Genomic DNA, 14,263 nt, shown 5'->3' with positions numbered 1-14,263 from the left:
GGCTGGAACAAGACTCCAGAGGCCTTAAATGATGTTCACCTTGGTCAGGGGCTGTGGTTAAAAGGAGCCATGGGGAGGACTCAACCTGAGTTAAAGCTGTGCACCAGCAGCCCAGGGAGCAGATATGTGCAGTAAGATGGAATAAGCTGGCTGCCTGCAATAGCTGTGCAAGCACTGGCCGCTGGACTCAGAGGGCTAAGGGTCCTTCATGCTGCAAAATGTGCTGTAGCACTGCAGGACCTCAATGTGCCTTGGTCACCCAGCAGTACTGGACCAGGTTCTGGGAAGCTTCCAGCCTCAGCTTCACCAACCACGTGCTCTGCCTGATGCAAATGCTGCTTTGGAGATGCTGAAAGGTTTCTCTCCCCCCACCCCCCTCTTAAAAAGAGCATATGTTCTCACTACTAACAAGCAGGTTTGCAAAGAGTCTATTTTTAAGATGATTACAGGGTATCAGTAGCTGTTCCAGTGTCAACTGTCGGTTTTGTTTCCTCGCCGGCAGTAAACTGTTGGCAGGTTTGTGCACCAGAGGTTTACTCCTTCCCGGCTGTAATTGCACAGCACGGAAATTATCACTTGCTCTGTGCATGCCTCTGCTGGCTCATCCCCCTGGGCCTGCTGCTCTCCAGCAGCTCCTCCGAGCCCTTCTCACATGCTGAAGAGCCGTGCTGTGGAATCTCCTGCTGGCAAAAGACAAGGCCTGGCTAGATCTGAGCTGCACAGGTGAGCCTGAACGTGGCATTGTGCTACAGGTGTACTCAGCATTGGTGCTTCCTGCTCTGTTGCACAGGGAAAGAGCCCAGGATCAGGTTCCTTTCCTGCTAAGATCTCAGAGTCTCTGTGGTCAAGATGACCCCAAGGTGTTAGGTCTTTTTCCTAAGAGATGGAAGAAGGAGTCAAGATTCTTTAGCTGTGGTTTTCAAGGTTATTTTCTGTTATCTGTTCCATTCTCTCTCTGCCCTGCTGAGATCTGTCCAGCAGGTCAGGTTGTGGCACAGTCCCTGCCCTTGGGGTGGTGTTGGCTTTTTATACTAAGAACTACCTGTACTTTATTTACAATTATTTTCCAATACCTATCACCTATGTTAGAGTGTTTAACTTTTTATACTAAAAACTACATGTACTTTATTTACGATAATTTTCCAATACCTATCACCTGTGTTAGACAGTCTGTCTCTACCCTAAACCAATCCAAAAGTGTCACCATCACAGCAGAAGATGGAGGACAAGAAGAAGAAAGAAGGAAAAGGGATGCCCAAATTCCTCCATCTTGGCTTCTGAACCCCCATTCTAAATCCCCAAAATTCTACTTTTTCACCCTGTGACAAATTCGCTGTCATCCTACTCAAACTCTTGTGCCTTGTAACTCTTCACACAAAGTTGGTAATTGTTTCCATGGGTTAAAATCAAAGGCACAGGTGGCTTTAACTCCGTGCCAAGGTCTCTGAGCTCCTTGCCAGGGTCCTGAGTCACCCAGGGCAGCCAGAGGGATGTCCTGGATTCCAACACTAAGACAAACACAAGGATGATTTTTTGCAGGCAGTTTCCCTCGAATGCTGTATAAAATTGTACCTGCAGCTCTAGCTCACATCTTCAGGGTGGGGAACAGCCCATGATGGTTTGGTGATTTGGATGATTTGGTGGCTGGGTGTCTGGAGAGCTGGTGCTCCTCAGCTGGTGAATAGTTCAGCCTTTCAGCATCTCAGATCCCTGTGTGCCTGGCAGGCAGAGCAGCACGGCCAGACTGCACCAGGCTTTTCTCCACACGGCCACGGAGAATCTGAAGTCCTCTGATGGAACAAGGGATGTGAAGACCTCCTGCTACAGCTGTGCTGGCTAGAGGGCACTGGAGTGTTAACTCACACCATCCCTTCCATCCTCCTCCAACACTGGTGACTTATGGAGGAGGAAGCAAATAGGATCCTTTATTGAGAATTAAGGAAATAGCATTGTAAACACGTGCATCCTTTTGTTATTTTTTTCCCCAAGAGTCTAAGTAACCCCATGATTTGTGACTGTGGCTCTGCACACAGAGGTGACGAGGGAGTGCAGTGGGAAGTGTCAGCTAGTGGGAGGAGGGCTGAGAAGTTCCATTCCTTACCCCACAGGGCACATCCTGTAGGAAACAGCCACTTGAAGTACACTTATTCCTTTTCCCTTGACAGGCATGAGATGATGACGATGCCTGGGTGTGAAGTCTGCTCCAAGGCCTTCAGTGCAAGTCCTTGGCACACCTCTTCAGACTCAGCCTTCCCCCCCATCCTGAAAGTTTCCAAACTGATGGGAGAGAAGCCATGGTTGTGTTTCCCGGGCTGACACCTCCTGCTGAGCATCCTTCCCTGCAGGAATGGCAGTCCTCTCGCGTTACTCTGGGCACGCGCCGCCGTGCTGCTGATGGGACCAGACAGGATCCGTCACTGTGCTGATGTGTCTCCTCCACAAAAAATCCTGAATGACACCAGCGTCTGAGAGACAAGGAACAAAGGGAAAACAAATAAAATTATCTGCTCTGTTTGGTCCCCTCTGGTCATCTGTCATCCCAGTCTGGCGTGGGGTCTGTGGAGGAGGGCTGGGGTTTGAGGGTTCTGGGCTGGGGATATGAGAGGGGTTTGCTTTGTTCACGTGAGACCAACAGGCCTGGCAGGCCAGCACGCTGCTTCTGCTGGACTCTGTGGAGTCTCTGTCTCTGTTTCAGCTTGGTGCTGATGTCCAGACTCCCCTGAGTGCTGCCATAACCAGACCCTTGCAGTGGGGCAGAGCTCGGCGTCGCTGGTGCGTCACAAGCGTCAGAAGGACCTCGCCAAGGTCGTGTGAGTGCCTCTCCCTGCCTCAAGGTAAGATCATCTCTACCTCTGTCATTGCTGCACTAATCTGTTTGTAAAGACCCTTGGGGATACAGGTTGCTCAACCTCTTCCAGGACTTCTAACAAGAATAATTGTAGCAAGTCTGTAAAAGTGTGTTGGGGTTTTTTTTTTGTTTACTTTTCCTCACCTCAGTTTTTGTTTCTGTTCTGTGGTGGCTGTGGCTGAGGAAACATTTTCCTTCACGTTTCTAGGAGGCTGTTTGAAAGCTGCTCTCAGATCAGTGAGGACCAACTGGGATGGCTGTGCTCCTCTGCAATGCATGTGACAGATGTGTCAGCTCTGGGCTAATTCTCTCCAAATGGTCCATTTCTGTCTCCAAACACAGTGGCCAAAAGCAGAGCACCAGCCTTATGATGAAAATCAGTCTTTAAGGTAAGAAGCTGAGATACTCTTGCTTGAACAAGATGTATGGGGAGCCTCTCTCAGATGAGAATGCTGACATTAAACCTTCAAGGCATCATGGCCTTAGCTCATCAGAGCTGCCTGTCTTGTTGGGCAGGGAGATTTCTCCCAGATGTGTTTTCTTGTTTTAAATTGTCTGGTGGAGTTTTTCCCTCTCTTTACACAGCCGTTACTTCCAGCCTCAGCAGTTGAAGGTACATTAAAATTGGGTGGGCTAGTGCTTGTGAAATAGTCTGGGCTGTTCATTTTCATGGGATTGAAGAGTGACTTACTGTTCGCGTCCTGAAAATTGTTTGTTTTGCCTGGAGGCCGTTTTGTACAGGAACTTAAATTGTTGGCTTGACTCTCCTTTTGTGTAAGCTGCCCAAGTTGAGAGCTGTGTGTTCTACAACAACCTCTTCTTGTCTGTGGTAGCAGCACTTTGGGACCTGCCCTAATCAGAGTTTTGTGTGGCACCACTCTGAAGTGTGCTGGAACTGGAGGGAAGAGAGCAGAGATGGGAAAGGACAGGCGCATCCAATCGAGGTAAGGAGACTACCAAACACAGGGCAGCCAGACCAGAAACATGCAGATTATGTAAGCACAGCTGGGCTAAAACTTGGCAAAACAGTCTTTCTGGTCTTGTAGGCTATCCTCAAGCAAATGATTTTCTGTGGACCCCGCTGAGCAGAAGAAAACACAGCTGTAATTCAATGGGCAAAACAAAACATCCATTTCTTTAAAAATACCCCAGCCTGAGTAGCTGCAGACTTGGAAAACAGCCTTAAAAATAAGCAACCAGTAGCTCTAATTATCCTGGAAGGCCACCACCTTCTCTTGCACAGGCAGGGGAAGCAGGCTAGGAACTAAAGGTACTGGTGTGGTGTCAGCAGAGCTTGTGAGGAAACCACTGGGTCTTGTCCCTGGGCAGCCCCAGTTAAGAAAGAAATACATCTGCAGGCTCCAAGTCCCCTGCCTGCTGCTGGGACTGCTCACTGGTGATGACATCTCAAATATGTTTTAATAACCAGAGGCTGTTAATAAGCGCTCGCTACTTCACCAGCTTAGATGCATCTCTTTAAATTTAAACAGGATTAGATAAGGTAGGGAGATTATTAAATACCCAAATGAACATTAAGCAGATATATTGGAGGTTTAACAACTCTGCAGCAGATTGTTAAATTGCTCTAAATATTTCCCCTACTAGTCTGGGGGTATTTAATTAAAACAACCCCTCTAGTCCTGTGTAACGTGCCTAGCAGGCCTACGAGCCCTGCACAGGGCAGGACCTTAATTGGCAGCGTTACCATAAAGCTGAGCCATGCTCGAGGACAATTAAAAAACAACAGCCTGCCCCCCCCCCCCCCACCCCACCCCTCCAACCACCCCAAGCCCCTCTAATTAGTGTGAGAAATGACGACAAAACAACTCCGAGTGTCTCCAGTGACAGGTGCACAAATAACAAGGCTGATGAAAGATTTTGCAATTAAGATTGCGCTATGAAGATTAATGGGATATTTTCATAAACTGATGTAAGACTGCCTGTAACCCAGTTGCCTCCACGTAACTCCATCTCCTTCTCACCAGCGCTTCTGTATCTCTTATTTCTCACATCTCCTTCACCCCCTCTTTCCAGGTTGCAGAGGGTTTTCATCCCCAGCACTTTTTTTTCCAGGTCTCCCATATTTCCTGGCATTTCCCTTCTCCTGCTTGGGCTGAAATCTTGGGTTTCTGCTCCATTTAAACTTCCTGGCTGGGATGGAAGTGGGGCTGTCCCCATGGGCTGTCCATGTGGTGTTTCTCCATCACGGGCTGTGTCCACTTCCAGTGGCTCACTGGAAGGTGTTTTCCAGGTTTGTTAGGGATCCAGCTGCAAAGCACACATCTGGCTCTGGAGCCACGTGTGTCCATGGCTTTCCAAGGCCCACGGGTCACATTGCCTGTGCTGCTTCCCAGCAATGTCTCCCTTGAGCGTGCCAGCGATCCTATTAACCCAGATTAAATTGGTACAGCTACTCCTTGATAGGAAGCATTACACTGACAGGGAAGGAAACTGGGAGCTGGACCAGACACCCCTTCCCATGCATCTTTCCAAGCAGGGGGTTTGTGCCTCTCACCCAAACCTGCTCTTTTCCCAAAGACATTTTCCTGTTGCTGCTATTGTTGTGACTCTGTTACTCCTAATTGCCTCCTGTTATTTTTGATATCTCCAAGGCAGACTGGTACACAGGGAATTTACATCTTTTAATCTAGTGAAAGCAATGATTGGACACACAGCCTCCAGTCCTGCTTTTCTTCCTCTCAGCTGCTGCCATACACCAAGTTTGATGTCCAGCTCTTCAGTCTGTCTGTGCTTACTGGCTGCCTCTCCTCCCTGCACCTTGAGTTTCCTTCCTGACCTTGTCCTCAGCCCCCCAGTGGCTTTTAGATTTTTTCCTGAGAGACCTCAGAGGTGTTAGGGCAGGGGTTCAGAGGCTCTGGGCTGGGTGTAAGCTGTGCCTGCCTGCAGGGAGCTCTTCCTTGCTGCTTGCTTTTTCCTATTGTTTCTTCCCATTGCTTTTTCCCACATAAATGATGTGTTAGAAGAGACACCTGCCCAAACCTGCAGCCCTGCTCCCCCCAGGGCCCTCTCACCAGCCAGGCTGCCCAGGACTTTCAGAGCTAGGGGTGAATAATCCCCTGCACAGGGATTTTGAAGTAGCTGTAGCTGGGGCCCCCAAACCAGTACAACCACATCCACACTGTCCTGCTTGTTAACTCTGCTGGGGAAGGGTGTAAATAAGACTTCAATGAAATGATGTTTGCCTCCTGATTCTGGGGCTCTCCCCATGCCTCTATCCCTAGCAAAGGCGCTGTAAATTATTGTTTCCCACCATTTGTGAACAGCCTTTAATTGAGAGTTAGCACAGGACCAGTGGCATGTCTCAGACACTTCTCTGCACAGAGGCATGCTATGCACTCCAAATTCTGACACCCTTTCTATATAAGGTCCATGAAAAAACCTGGTACAGCAAAAAGGCAGGAGGACTCCAGTCTCCTAAGAAAGAGGCATTAATTGGTGGTGACAGAAATGTAGTTTTTCCTGAGAATGGTATGTGCCTGACAGTATTCCACTCACCAAAGCAAACAAGCAGAAATTAGAGCTTTCTGTCTCTTGTCCATGAGCCTTTTTGACTTGATATCTCCTTGTCTCTCCTCCTTTTAATTGCTCAGCTATTGTCCTATTAGTGTCAGCGCTTGGCGGGCGCAGGGGTTAGAGCTGAGATGCTCTGGCTGGTGCTCTGTGAAGTGTCAGCCTGGATAAATACAGTGCTTCCTTCTGTTCTCTCAAATCCCGTTTCCCACTCCCTCCTCACCTTTCAGATGCTGGAAAAAGCCAGGCAATGCTGGTGCAGGCTGTAGGTGCAGCCTTCCCTCCCAGCCCTTGGCTTGCTGGTGTTTGCAGCCCAGCTCTGTGACTCTCTGCTGCTCCAGAGCTGAGATCATGCTGGAAAACCAGCACAAGCTTTCTGCAGTGAGATGATACTTCTTAGTTTGGGATCCTTGCAGACATTGAAAAATTCCTGGAAAACTGCTGGTAGAGGTGCTGTGGTGCTCCTGCCTCTCTGCCTGGGCAGATGTGCAGCCTGACCTCTTGCTCCTGTGCTTTCACCTTGTGTCTGTGTGGTGGTCCAGAGGGGCTGCCAGTGGCTGGCTGTGTGCTTTTTATTCCCTCTCACTGTCCTAGTGACTGCACTGATGCTCAGTTCCAGCAAATTAACCTTTTGGGGAAAATTTTCAACTTATTAACTTCTTATCCTGGCTGCTGACACCTCCCAGGAGGCTGATGCTTTCCAGGGATCCTGCTGGGAATGCAGGGTGGAGCTGCCTTTTGGTGGAGCTGGGGATGTAGGGCAAGGACTGGGAGGTGTCAGAGGGCAGATGTGCTTTCCAGGTTGAGCAGTTTCCCCCTGCTGCTGCAGTCTGCTGGGATGTGCTGCAGATAAGATTGTCCTTGGAAAACTCTTCTTGCCAAAAGCAGCACAAAAATGCTTTCTTGCTTCCTGGAAGAAGCAAGGAGGGTGCCAAACCCAGCCTGGCAAGGAGCAAGGCCCATTGCCCTGGTGGCCTGTGGTTCTGCTGCCTCCCTCCCTCTTTGCCCTGGGGAGCTTGGAGCAGTGCCTGGCTGATCCTCCCTGCTCTGTTGGGAACTGGGGACAATCCAAATGGATGTGCCCTGACCCAAGTGGCCCCTACAATTAGTGCCAAGCAGGTCTGGAGCTCAGAGCAGTGAGATGAGGTCGAGATGCAGCAGCAGAACTTCGGGGACCCCTTTGCTCACCCCACAGCCTGGATGAGCCAGAGATCCCAAGGACTAAGCAGGATGCAGCTCTGCCTTGAGAGATGCTTTGAAACAAGCAAACACGTGGGTGGGAAGGGAATTTGTGTTGCAGGGTCGATTTAATGCCTGGTGTTTTATAACCTGAGTGCCTTTTACCAACACGGTTTTACTATCCCCTCCCATCTTAATAGCTATTTTATAAATATTATTATGAAGAAGTCTTGGTGGTAATGCTAAAGGGAAGCTGGGCTTTGTTTTATCTGAATAGCTCTTGCTTCCAGCTTGGGATAAGGGCTGTAACACTGCAGAATGAAGCTGGGCTGGAACAAAAGGAAATCTATTCATTAACTTAAATCGTAGTAATTTTAGCATGACCCAAGAGGAGCCTGGTGAATCTAACCCTCTATTTTCCCACATCCTTCCTAGCAAGTGCCTTTCTTTCTCACTGAGGTTTGAGAGCTGACTCACTTCTAGACTGGAGTGAAATCTGGGGTGGATATTTTTTTTTTCTCTAAGATTAGAAGTCAATGCTGTTACAACAATTACAGTGGAAAGAGAAATTATTGCTATTGTTGATTTTAATGCGTGAAAGCTGAACTTAAGTTGTCCACTTACCAACTTCATAGATGCTGGATTTATTTTTCTTTTTGTTGTTATGTGCAGTCACAGGTTCCTGTAAATGCTGCTGCTCACCGAGGGGGTAGGAATCACAGCTGAGACCTTGATTGCTTGATCCCTTATCATGTGAATGACTCTTTTCCAGGGCAGCACCTCTGCCTTTTTTAGGACTTGATAATTGGTGGTGGGGGTCAAAGCAAGACCCAAGGGAAGAGAGGTGTAAGTGTCTGTTTGGGGCACACTGAAAGGGTCCTGCTGGTGCCAAGGCAGGTGAGGAGTCCTGGTCCCTGGCCTCCTGCAGTGTGATCAGAGTGTGCAGGGTGCATCATTCCTGATGCAAAGAGACCTGGACCTTTCCATGGGCCAAAGCCAGAGCTCAGCTACCCTTGGCAAGTTTTTATTGTCGGATGCCGCTTTTATTTTTTTAATTTTTCATTTCAGATTCATCTACAATTGTGAAAACGAGTGGACAGAGGATTAATCCAGAGCAAAAAGGAGGGAATTTTTGGGGGGCAGAGGGCTAGAGGGTTGGGGATGCAGGAAGTCACAGGTATCTCTGCTTTCTCTCAGCTCCCCAGTCTGTAAAATGGGGGCAAGGAGGTCGACAACTTACATAAGAGCTACTAGAACACAGCATTTTGCAAAAGCTCCCAAAAAACCTTCTGGATGGCAAAGCACAATGGGAGCACAGACAGCCTCATCACTCAGACAGCAAACTCCTACATGTGAGAAGGCGAGCCGGGCGCTTGACGTAGCTGCTACCCAAATGCCAGCAGGTGACGAGCAGATGGGGCTGCCGGGCGCTTGTCTGAGGTCTGCCTGAGCAGAAGGTGGAGGGGGAGTGGAGATCTGAATGCTGGGGCTTTTTTTTTTTTCCCTTTTTTTTCCCCTTCCCCTTGTGTGTGTTGTCGAAAGCTGCCACGTGGTTCTCACCAGAGATGTAAAAATAGAAGCTGTTGGCTTGCGCGGGGCTGCGGCTTTATCTGGGAGCTGAGGTGTCATGCTCTCCTGGTTATTTATAGGTGGCAGGCAAACCTTGGTGTTGGGAAGGATGAAAGTTTGACAAGACAGTCTCACAGATATGTGTGCTTAGCAGAAAGATTTTCGAATGTAAAATCTGAAAAAGGAATGGAGATGGAAGCAAGTTTTGATAGAGAAGAAAAGAATTGCTGAGCCAGTCTGACTGGATAACCAAGGAGGCAAAGGGTGTGTTAGTTAGAAGGGGTTTTTATGGCTTAGAGCAAAGGATAAACCCACCCCAAACAAGAAGATGTTTTTACCAAGCAGAAAGATGGCACAGACAAACAAGTCAGCAAATGTTACAAATGTTGCAGCAAAAAGGTCCCAGTATTTTCCACTGCAAGAAAACTGAAAAACAACTTCTGGCTTCAACTGTAATGTACTGACTGTGAGTGATTGGAGAACAGTAACATGAATATGGTAATTAGAGTAGTTATGATGGGCTATGGGCAATAGTTCAGGGATAGATTGGTTCTGCTGTATGAAGATGCTCAGCAAAGAAAAGTACAGAATGCACTGTAACCAAACCCAAAGGGTCTCCAGGCCTGCCTGCAGCTGGAGCTGACAGCTGTAGGCACAGCTCTGTCACCCACCACCCTGGACTGCTGTAAGGTCTTGGATGTAATAAACTGCATTTTGGAGAGCCCCTGGAGTCCTGCATCCCTCACCTTGGGAGAGGGATGAGAGGACCAAAATGAGGAAAATGTTTCACACAGTGGTTTTGGGCTGTGCTGGTGCCCCCTGGGAACCCTGGCTTTTTTCTGGTGGGTGCCTCCACCAATCCTGCAAGGATTGTCCCATCTTCAGATGGGCTCTACCACACATGGATCTACTCTCTGATCCATGTGTGTGACCTGCCTTGGGGACAATGTGGATTTAAACACATTTTATATGATTGTCTTTAGGGCATTTTCAGCATAGTGTGGCTAAAGCTGATAGGGCAAGAAACACTTAGAGTGTATTGCAATTAGGAAATAGTTGTTGAATAAGTTTTTCTTCCTTAAAAATCTCCAAATATTTTATAATTTTTACAATTATAAAAATGACAACTCAAATTATGATTAAAACCAAAACAAAATTACTAACTGTACTAACTAATAGCTCAATAACTATTTTACACACAAGGGAAGAAAAGAGGGATGGATGGATGGATGGATGGATGGATGGATGGATGGATGGATGGATGGATGGATGGATGGATGGATGGATGGCTTGAAGGAGCTGATGAAGAGCAGTGCAAAGGACAGAGGCAGTGAGCAGCCAGCTCGATGTGTGGTGTTTTGGGAGTGGGGATCTTCTGTTTAGTGGGGGATCCAGCAGAGCAGTGCTTTACCAGCTGCAGTCTGTAGTCCTTTTGTCTGACAGCCTCTTGCTGTACCCCGAGTGGTCCCAGCCATCTTGCACTGTGCAATTTCCAATATTTCTACTGCTCCTGCAATCCCTACTATATGGCCCAATGCAGCCCTCAGCTTGGAAGGGAATTGGAAAAAAAATTAATTGGGTATTAAAAGCCTTGGTGGGCTGACCCTGGGTGGGTGCCAGACACCCACCAAAGCCTCTCTCTCACTCCCTTCTGCAGCTGGATGGGGGAGAGGAAAAATAACAAAGGGTTCATGAGTTAAGTCTGGGAAAGGTCACTCACCAAATACCATCATGGGCAAAACAGACTCGAATTAGAGATATTCATTGGATTTGTTGCTAACAGAATCAGAGCAGGATAATGAGAAGTAAAACCAGAGACTATAAACACCTTCCTCCCACCTTATATGCTGAGCATGGTGTCACGTGATCTGGAACATCCCCTTGGTCACTTGGGGTCACTTGTCCTGGCTGTGCCTCCTCCCAGCCTCCCATGCACCCCCAGCCCCCTCACCATGTAAGTGGTGGCCATATAAAACGCAGAAATACCTCAGCTCTGTGTGAGCCCTGCCCAGCCACAAGGAAAACATCTCTGTGTTCAGCTCAGATCCAAAACGCAGCCCTGCACCAGCCTGTGTGAGACAAAACCTCTGCCCCAGCTGGAAGCAGCACAGAGGCACAGCCCTGAGACCTGTTCCCACCACAGAGGCCTCTTGTTGCTTCACCCTGCTCAGCCCTGACACAGGAGAGACCAAGGCAAGAGGGTGAGTCTGAGAATCCAAACCCCCTCTTGCCTGCAAATGTGGAGAAACACCCTGTGCTTTCCTGGGAAGGCATCCCTGCCCATCCAGGGCTGGGAACAAAATCCAGGATCCCCTTACAGACTTCCTGAAGGGATTGTCCCACTCTGTCCCTTTCCCTGTGACAGTTTGTGAGCCTTTAAGGATGAGATGCTCACAGGTCCCCAGCGCTGGCATTGCTGTGATGGGGACAGGGGCCACCACACCTGGTGGTGCCTGGGAATAGGAGGCAAACAATTACAGCTGGAGAGGTCGTACAGCATTGTAATCCCGAAAAGAAACATCATGATTCATCATTCCTGATGTAATGTCATCTGTTTAATAAAGCTGTAACTCACTCTGGGCTCATTTTTAATGGGGCTATTTAGGTAATGGTGTTGGGTTTTCTCTTTCCCAACCTCCCCCCACTCCCATACTAAGTAGGATTTGGACCAAGCACTTGGAAAGAGCTATTGTAGCCAAAGACTTTTTTTTTTATATTTACAATATATTTCAGGCCATAGCTGAATGGGGTATTATTTATGTCAAATCACTACTTACCCTGAAATATGGGGGGAAGGAAAGCCAACAGCTGGATATGGTAATGAGTGAATAAACCATGTGTCTCTTTAATGGTAGGGACATGAATTCGTGCCGCATGGGGAAACGGCCGGCGATAAGATGCCTTTGGCTGGGGCTGACCACAGAGCAAGGGCACCCCAAAATTTATGTGGCTGGAGGGCTCCCTTGGCAGCTTGCTGAGAAGAGAGATGGTCTGATGGCCTGGGGTTGGCTTTGCTGCCTGTTCCCTGCGGGGGTGTCGTCCACATGCAGGCACAGCAGCATTTGCTACCTCCAGCCCGGTGGCGCAGCGTGATTCTTCCCACAAAGAGCTGGGTTTGGTTTCTGTGGATGTCTCGGAAACCCAGAGTTCTTAAAAATCCAGAAAGGTCATTTTAGGAAGAAGTGGTGGGAGGGGGAGTGGCTGTGATACCAGTTCAGAGGGAGAGGCTGTAACTGTTCTTGTGGTCTGGGATTTCTTCAGGATGATTTTCTGTGTGTGTGGAGAGAAGCAGGTCTGGGGATGGGCATTTGGAATGCCTCTTGTTTGGACACCCACCAGTGACATCAGTTGTCTGTGCCCTCTCTGGAGCAGAGTGGCAGGAGTCTTTCTGTCTCTGAGGATGTGCTGCAAGGGCACAGCCAGAGAGTGGGTGATTGATGCAAACTGTTAAAGGAAAGGGGAGATGCCAAGGGGAATTGCCTGAGGACAGCGTTGAAGTTGGTGTGACTACACAAAACCTCTTCATGCATTCAGCCTCCTGCACTAGGGGCAAAGAGTTGTTTTCATTTTGTGGCAAACTGGGGTTTGTGTGAAGTTTTGGTGTGGGGTAAAGCTTTTACCACTGATTATTCCAAAGCTGAGTTCCACACTCCTGGGCACGTGCAAACGTGGTGGGAGCTCTCCAGGCCCTCTGTGCTGTGTGCAGTGGAGACATGGGGCACCAATTCCCTGTCTCACAGAGCTGATGCTCCACAGGGTGAGCACTGAGCTGCAGCCAGCTGGGCCCATTTCTCCTGAAATCAGTTGTGTGCCTGTAAGAAGAAACCAGAGCTGCCAGATTGGATGGATAATTTCTGATATAGCAAACTCCTCCTGACAGTGGGCAAGAACGGATGCTTTGGGAGTATATGAGAGCTGGGCAGACCCTTCCCACTTTCTCTACCTGGCTTTGATGTAGGGACTGTCCCAAATTAAGGAGTCTCTTAATATCAAAAAGGACTTGACTTTCTGCATGAGAATTATGTAACCTTTCAAAGTCAATGTGTTCATTGTGCATATAGCTTATTGAAAAACCAAGTCATCCCTGCCCTCTACCACAGTCCTGAAAGGGAACCAGAACTGTAACTGGTGAGAGCTCCTTCTAAGATTCTTTAAATTGGTGTGAAAGTGTTGTTAAAAATAAACCACCTTGCCACCCATAGATTGCTTAGTTGGCAGCCACACATAAAGGCCAGCAGGGTTTTATTTGAGGATGTGTTGTTTCATCCACATCTTTTTGCCTAATTCAGAAAGTGAGGTCACTGGTTTTAAGAAGCCAGAAATAAAAATAAAAATAACCTCAAGGCCTGTACAGCTTTTGTGACTGGCTGCACTTTGTATTTTTCCCCAGACTTTCTGGATGGAAACTCCCTGTTGTTTATCTGTCTCTCCCTTTTCATATCAGGAGCAAGAAAGGAAACAAATAAGGAAACTTGGGGAAAAAAACCACCAAACCACAACAAAAAAACCCCAAAACCATAAGAGCCTTAAAATATCCCCCACTCAAAGCAGTTTCTACTTTTGTCCCATCCGGTGGTAATTTATGGCAGTGGAATTAGACAGATGCAGGAGCCAGCCCTGTGCTCTTTGGAGGAGCCAGGAAAGGCTGGGAAGGTGAGTCCTGTCTGGAGGAGAAGGGTGCTTTGTGTGCTGTGGGGTCACCACGTTTCCTGCAGGGTCCTCCACTGTTTCTTTACAGGCTGGGTGTCCCGTGTGACTGCTGCTGAGCTGCATCCTGTTTGGACCAGGGGACTTGGTGCTCCATGGACCTGAAAGGAAGGTCAGGGGATGTCACATGAAGGTGCCTGGACTCCTGCCCAGCCTGGGGAGGTGAGCTGATGTCTGGTGATGAAATGGTGAGTGAGGTATCATATGCTACAGCTCTGGGACAGGTCATGAATTTCATATTCCTTTCTTCTGCTTCCTTCTCTGTGCTGGTCCTTCACCAGAATGGGGATGATGGTTTTCATCTGCCTTTTGAACAGTTTTGGATCTGACATGTTCAACAGCTGAGACTTTGGTAGGGGATTATTGCTAATTTCCCTGTAGGCCTTCAAAACGTTCTTTGCTCTTGGTCTAACTCGATGTAGCTTGGCC

The 14,263-nt window shown here is 48.3% G+C and overlaps 1 long non-coding RNA gene across 1 annotated transcript; it reads left to right on the top strand.

The window, feature by feature from the left end:
- The first annotated feature begins 2,283 nt into the window (after positions 1 to 2,283).
- LOC108963347 (uncharacterized) lies at positions 2,284 to 13,992 on the top strand. Its single transcript, XR_001992049.3, has 4 exons — positions 2,284 to 2,834; positions 3,057 to 3,237; positions 3,682 to 3,792; positions 13,866 to 13,992. It is a non-coding gene; the product is annotated as an uncharacterized LOC108963347 (long non-coding RNA).
- The last annotated feature ends 271 nt before the right edge of the window (positions 13,993 to 14,263 follow it).

The sequence above is a fragment of the Serinus canaria genome, chromosome 8 (assembly GCF_022539315.1).
Source record: "Serinus canaria isolate serCan28SL12 chromosome 8, serCan2020, whole genome shotgun sequence".
NCBI lineage: Eukaryota > Metazoa > Chordata > Aves > Passeriformes > Fringillidae > Serinus > Serinus canaria.
The sequence above is the reverse complement of the archived record's forward strand: the minus strand, read 5'-3'. Positions and strand labels throughout refer to the sequence as shown.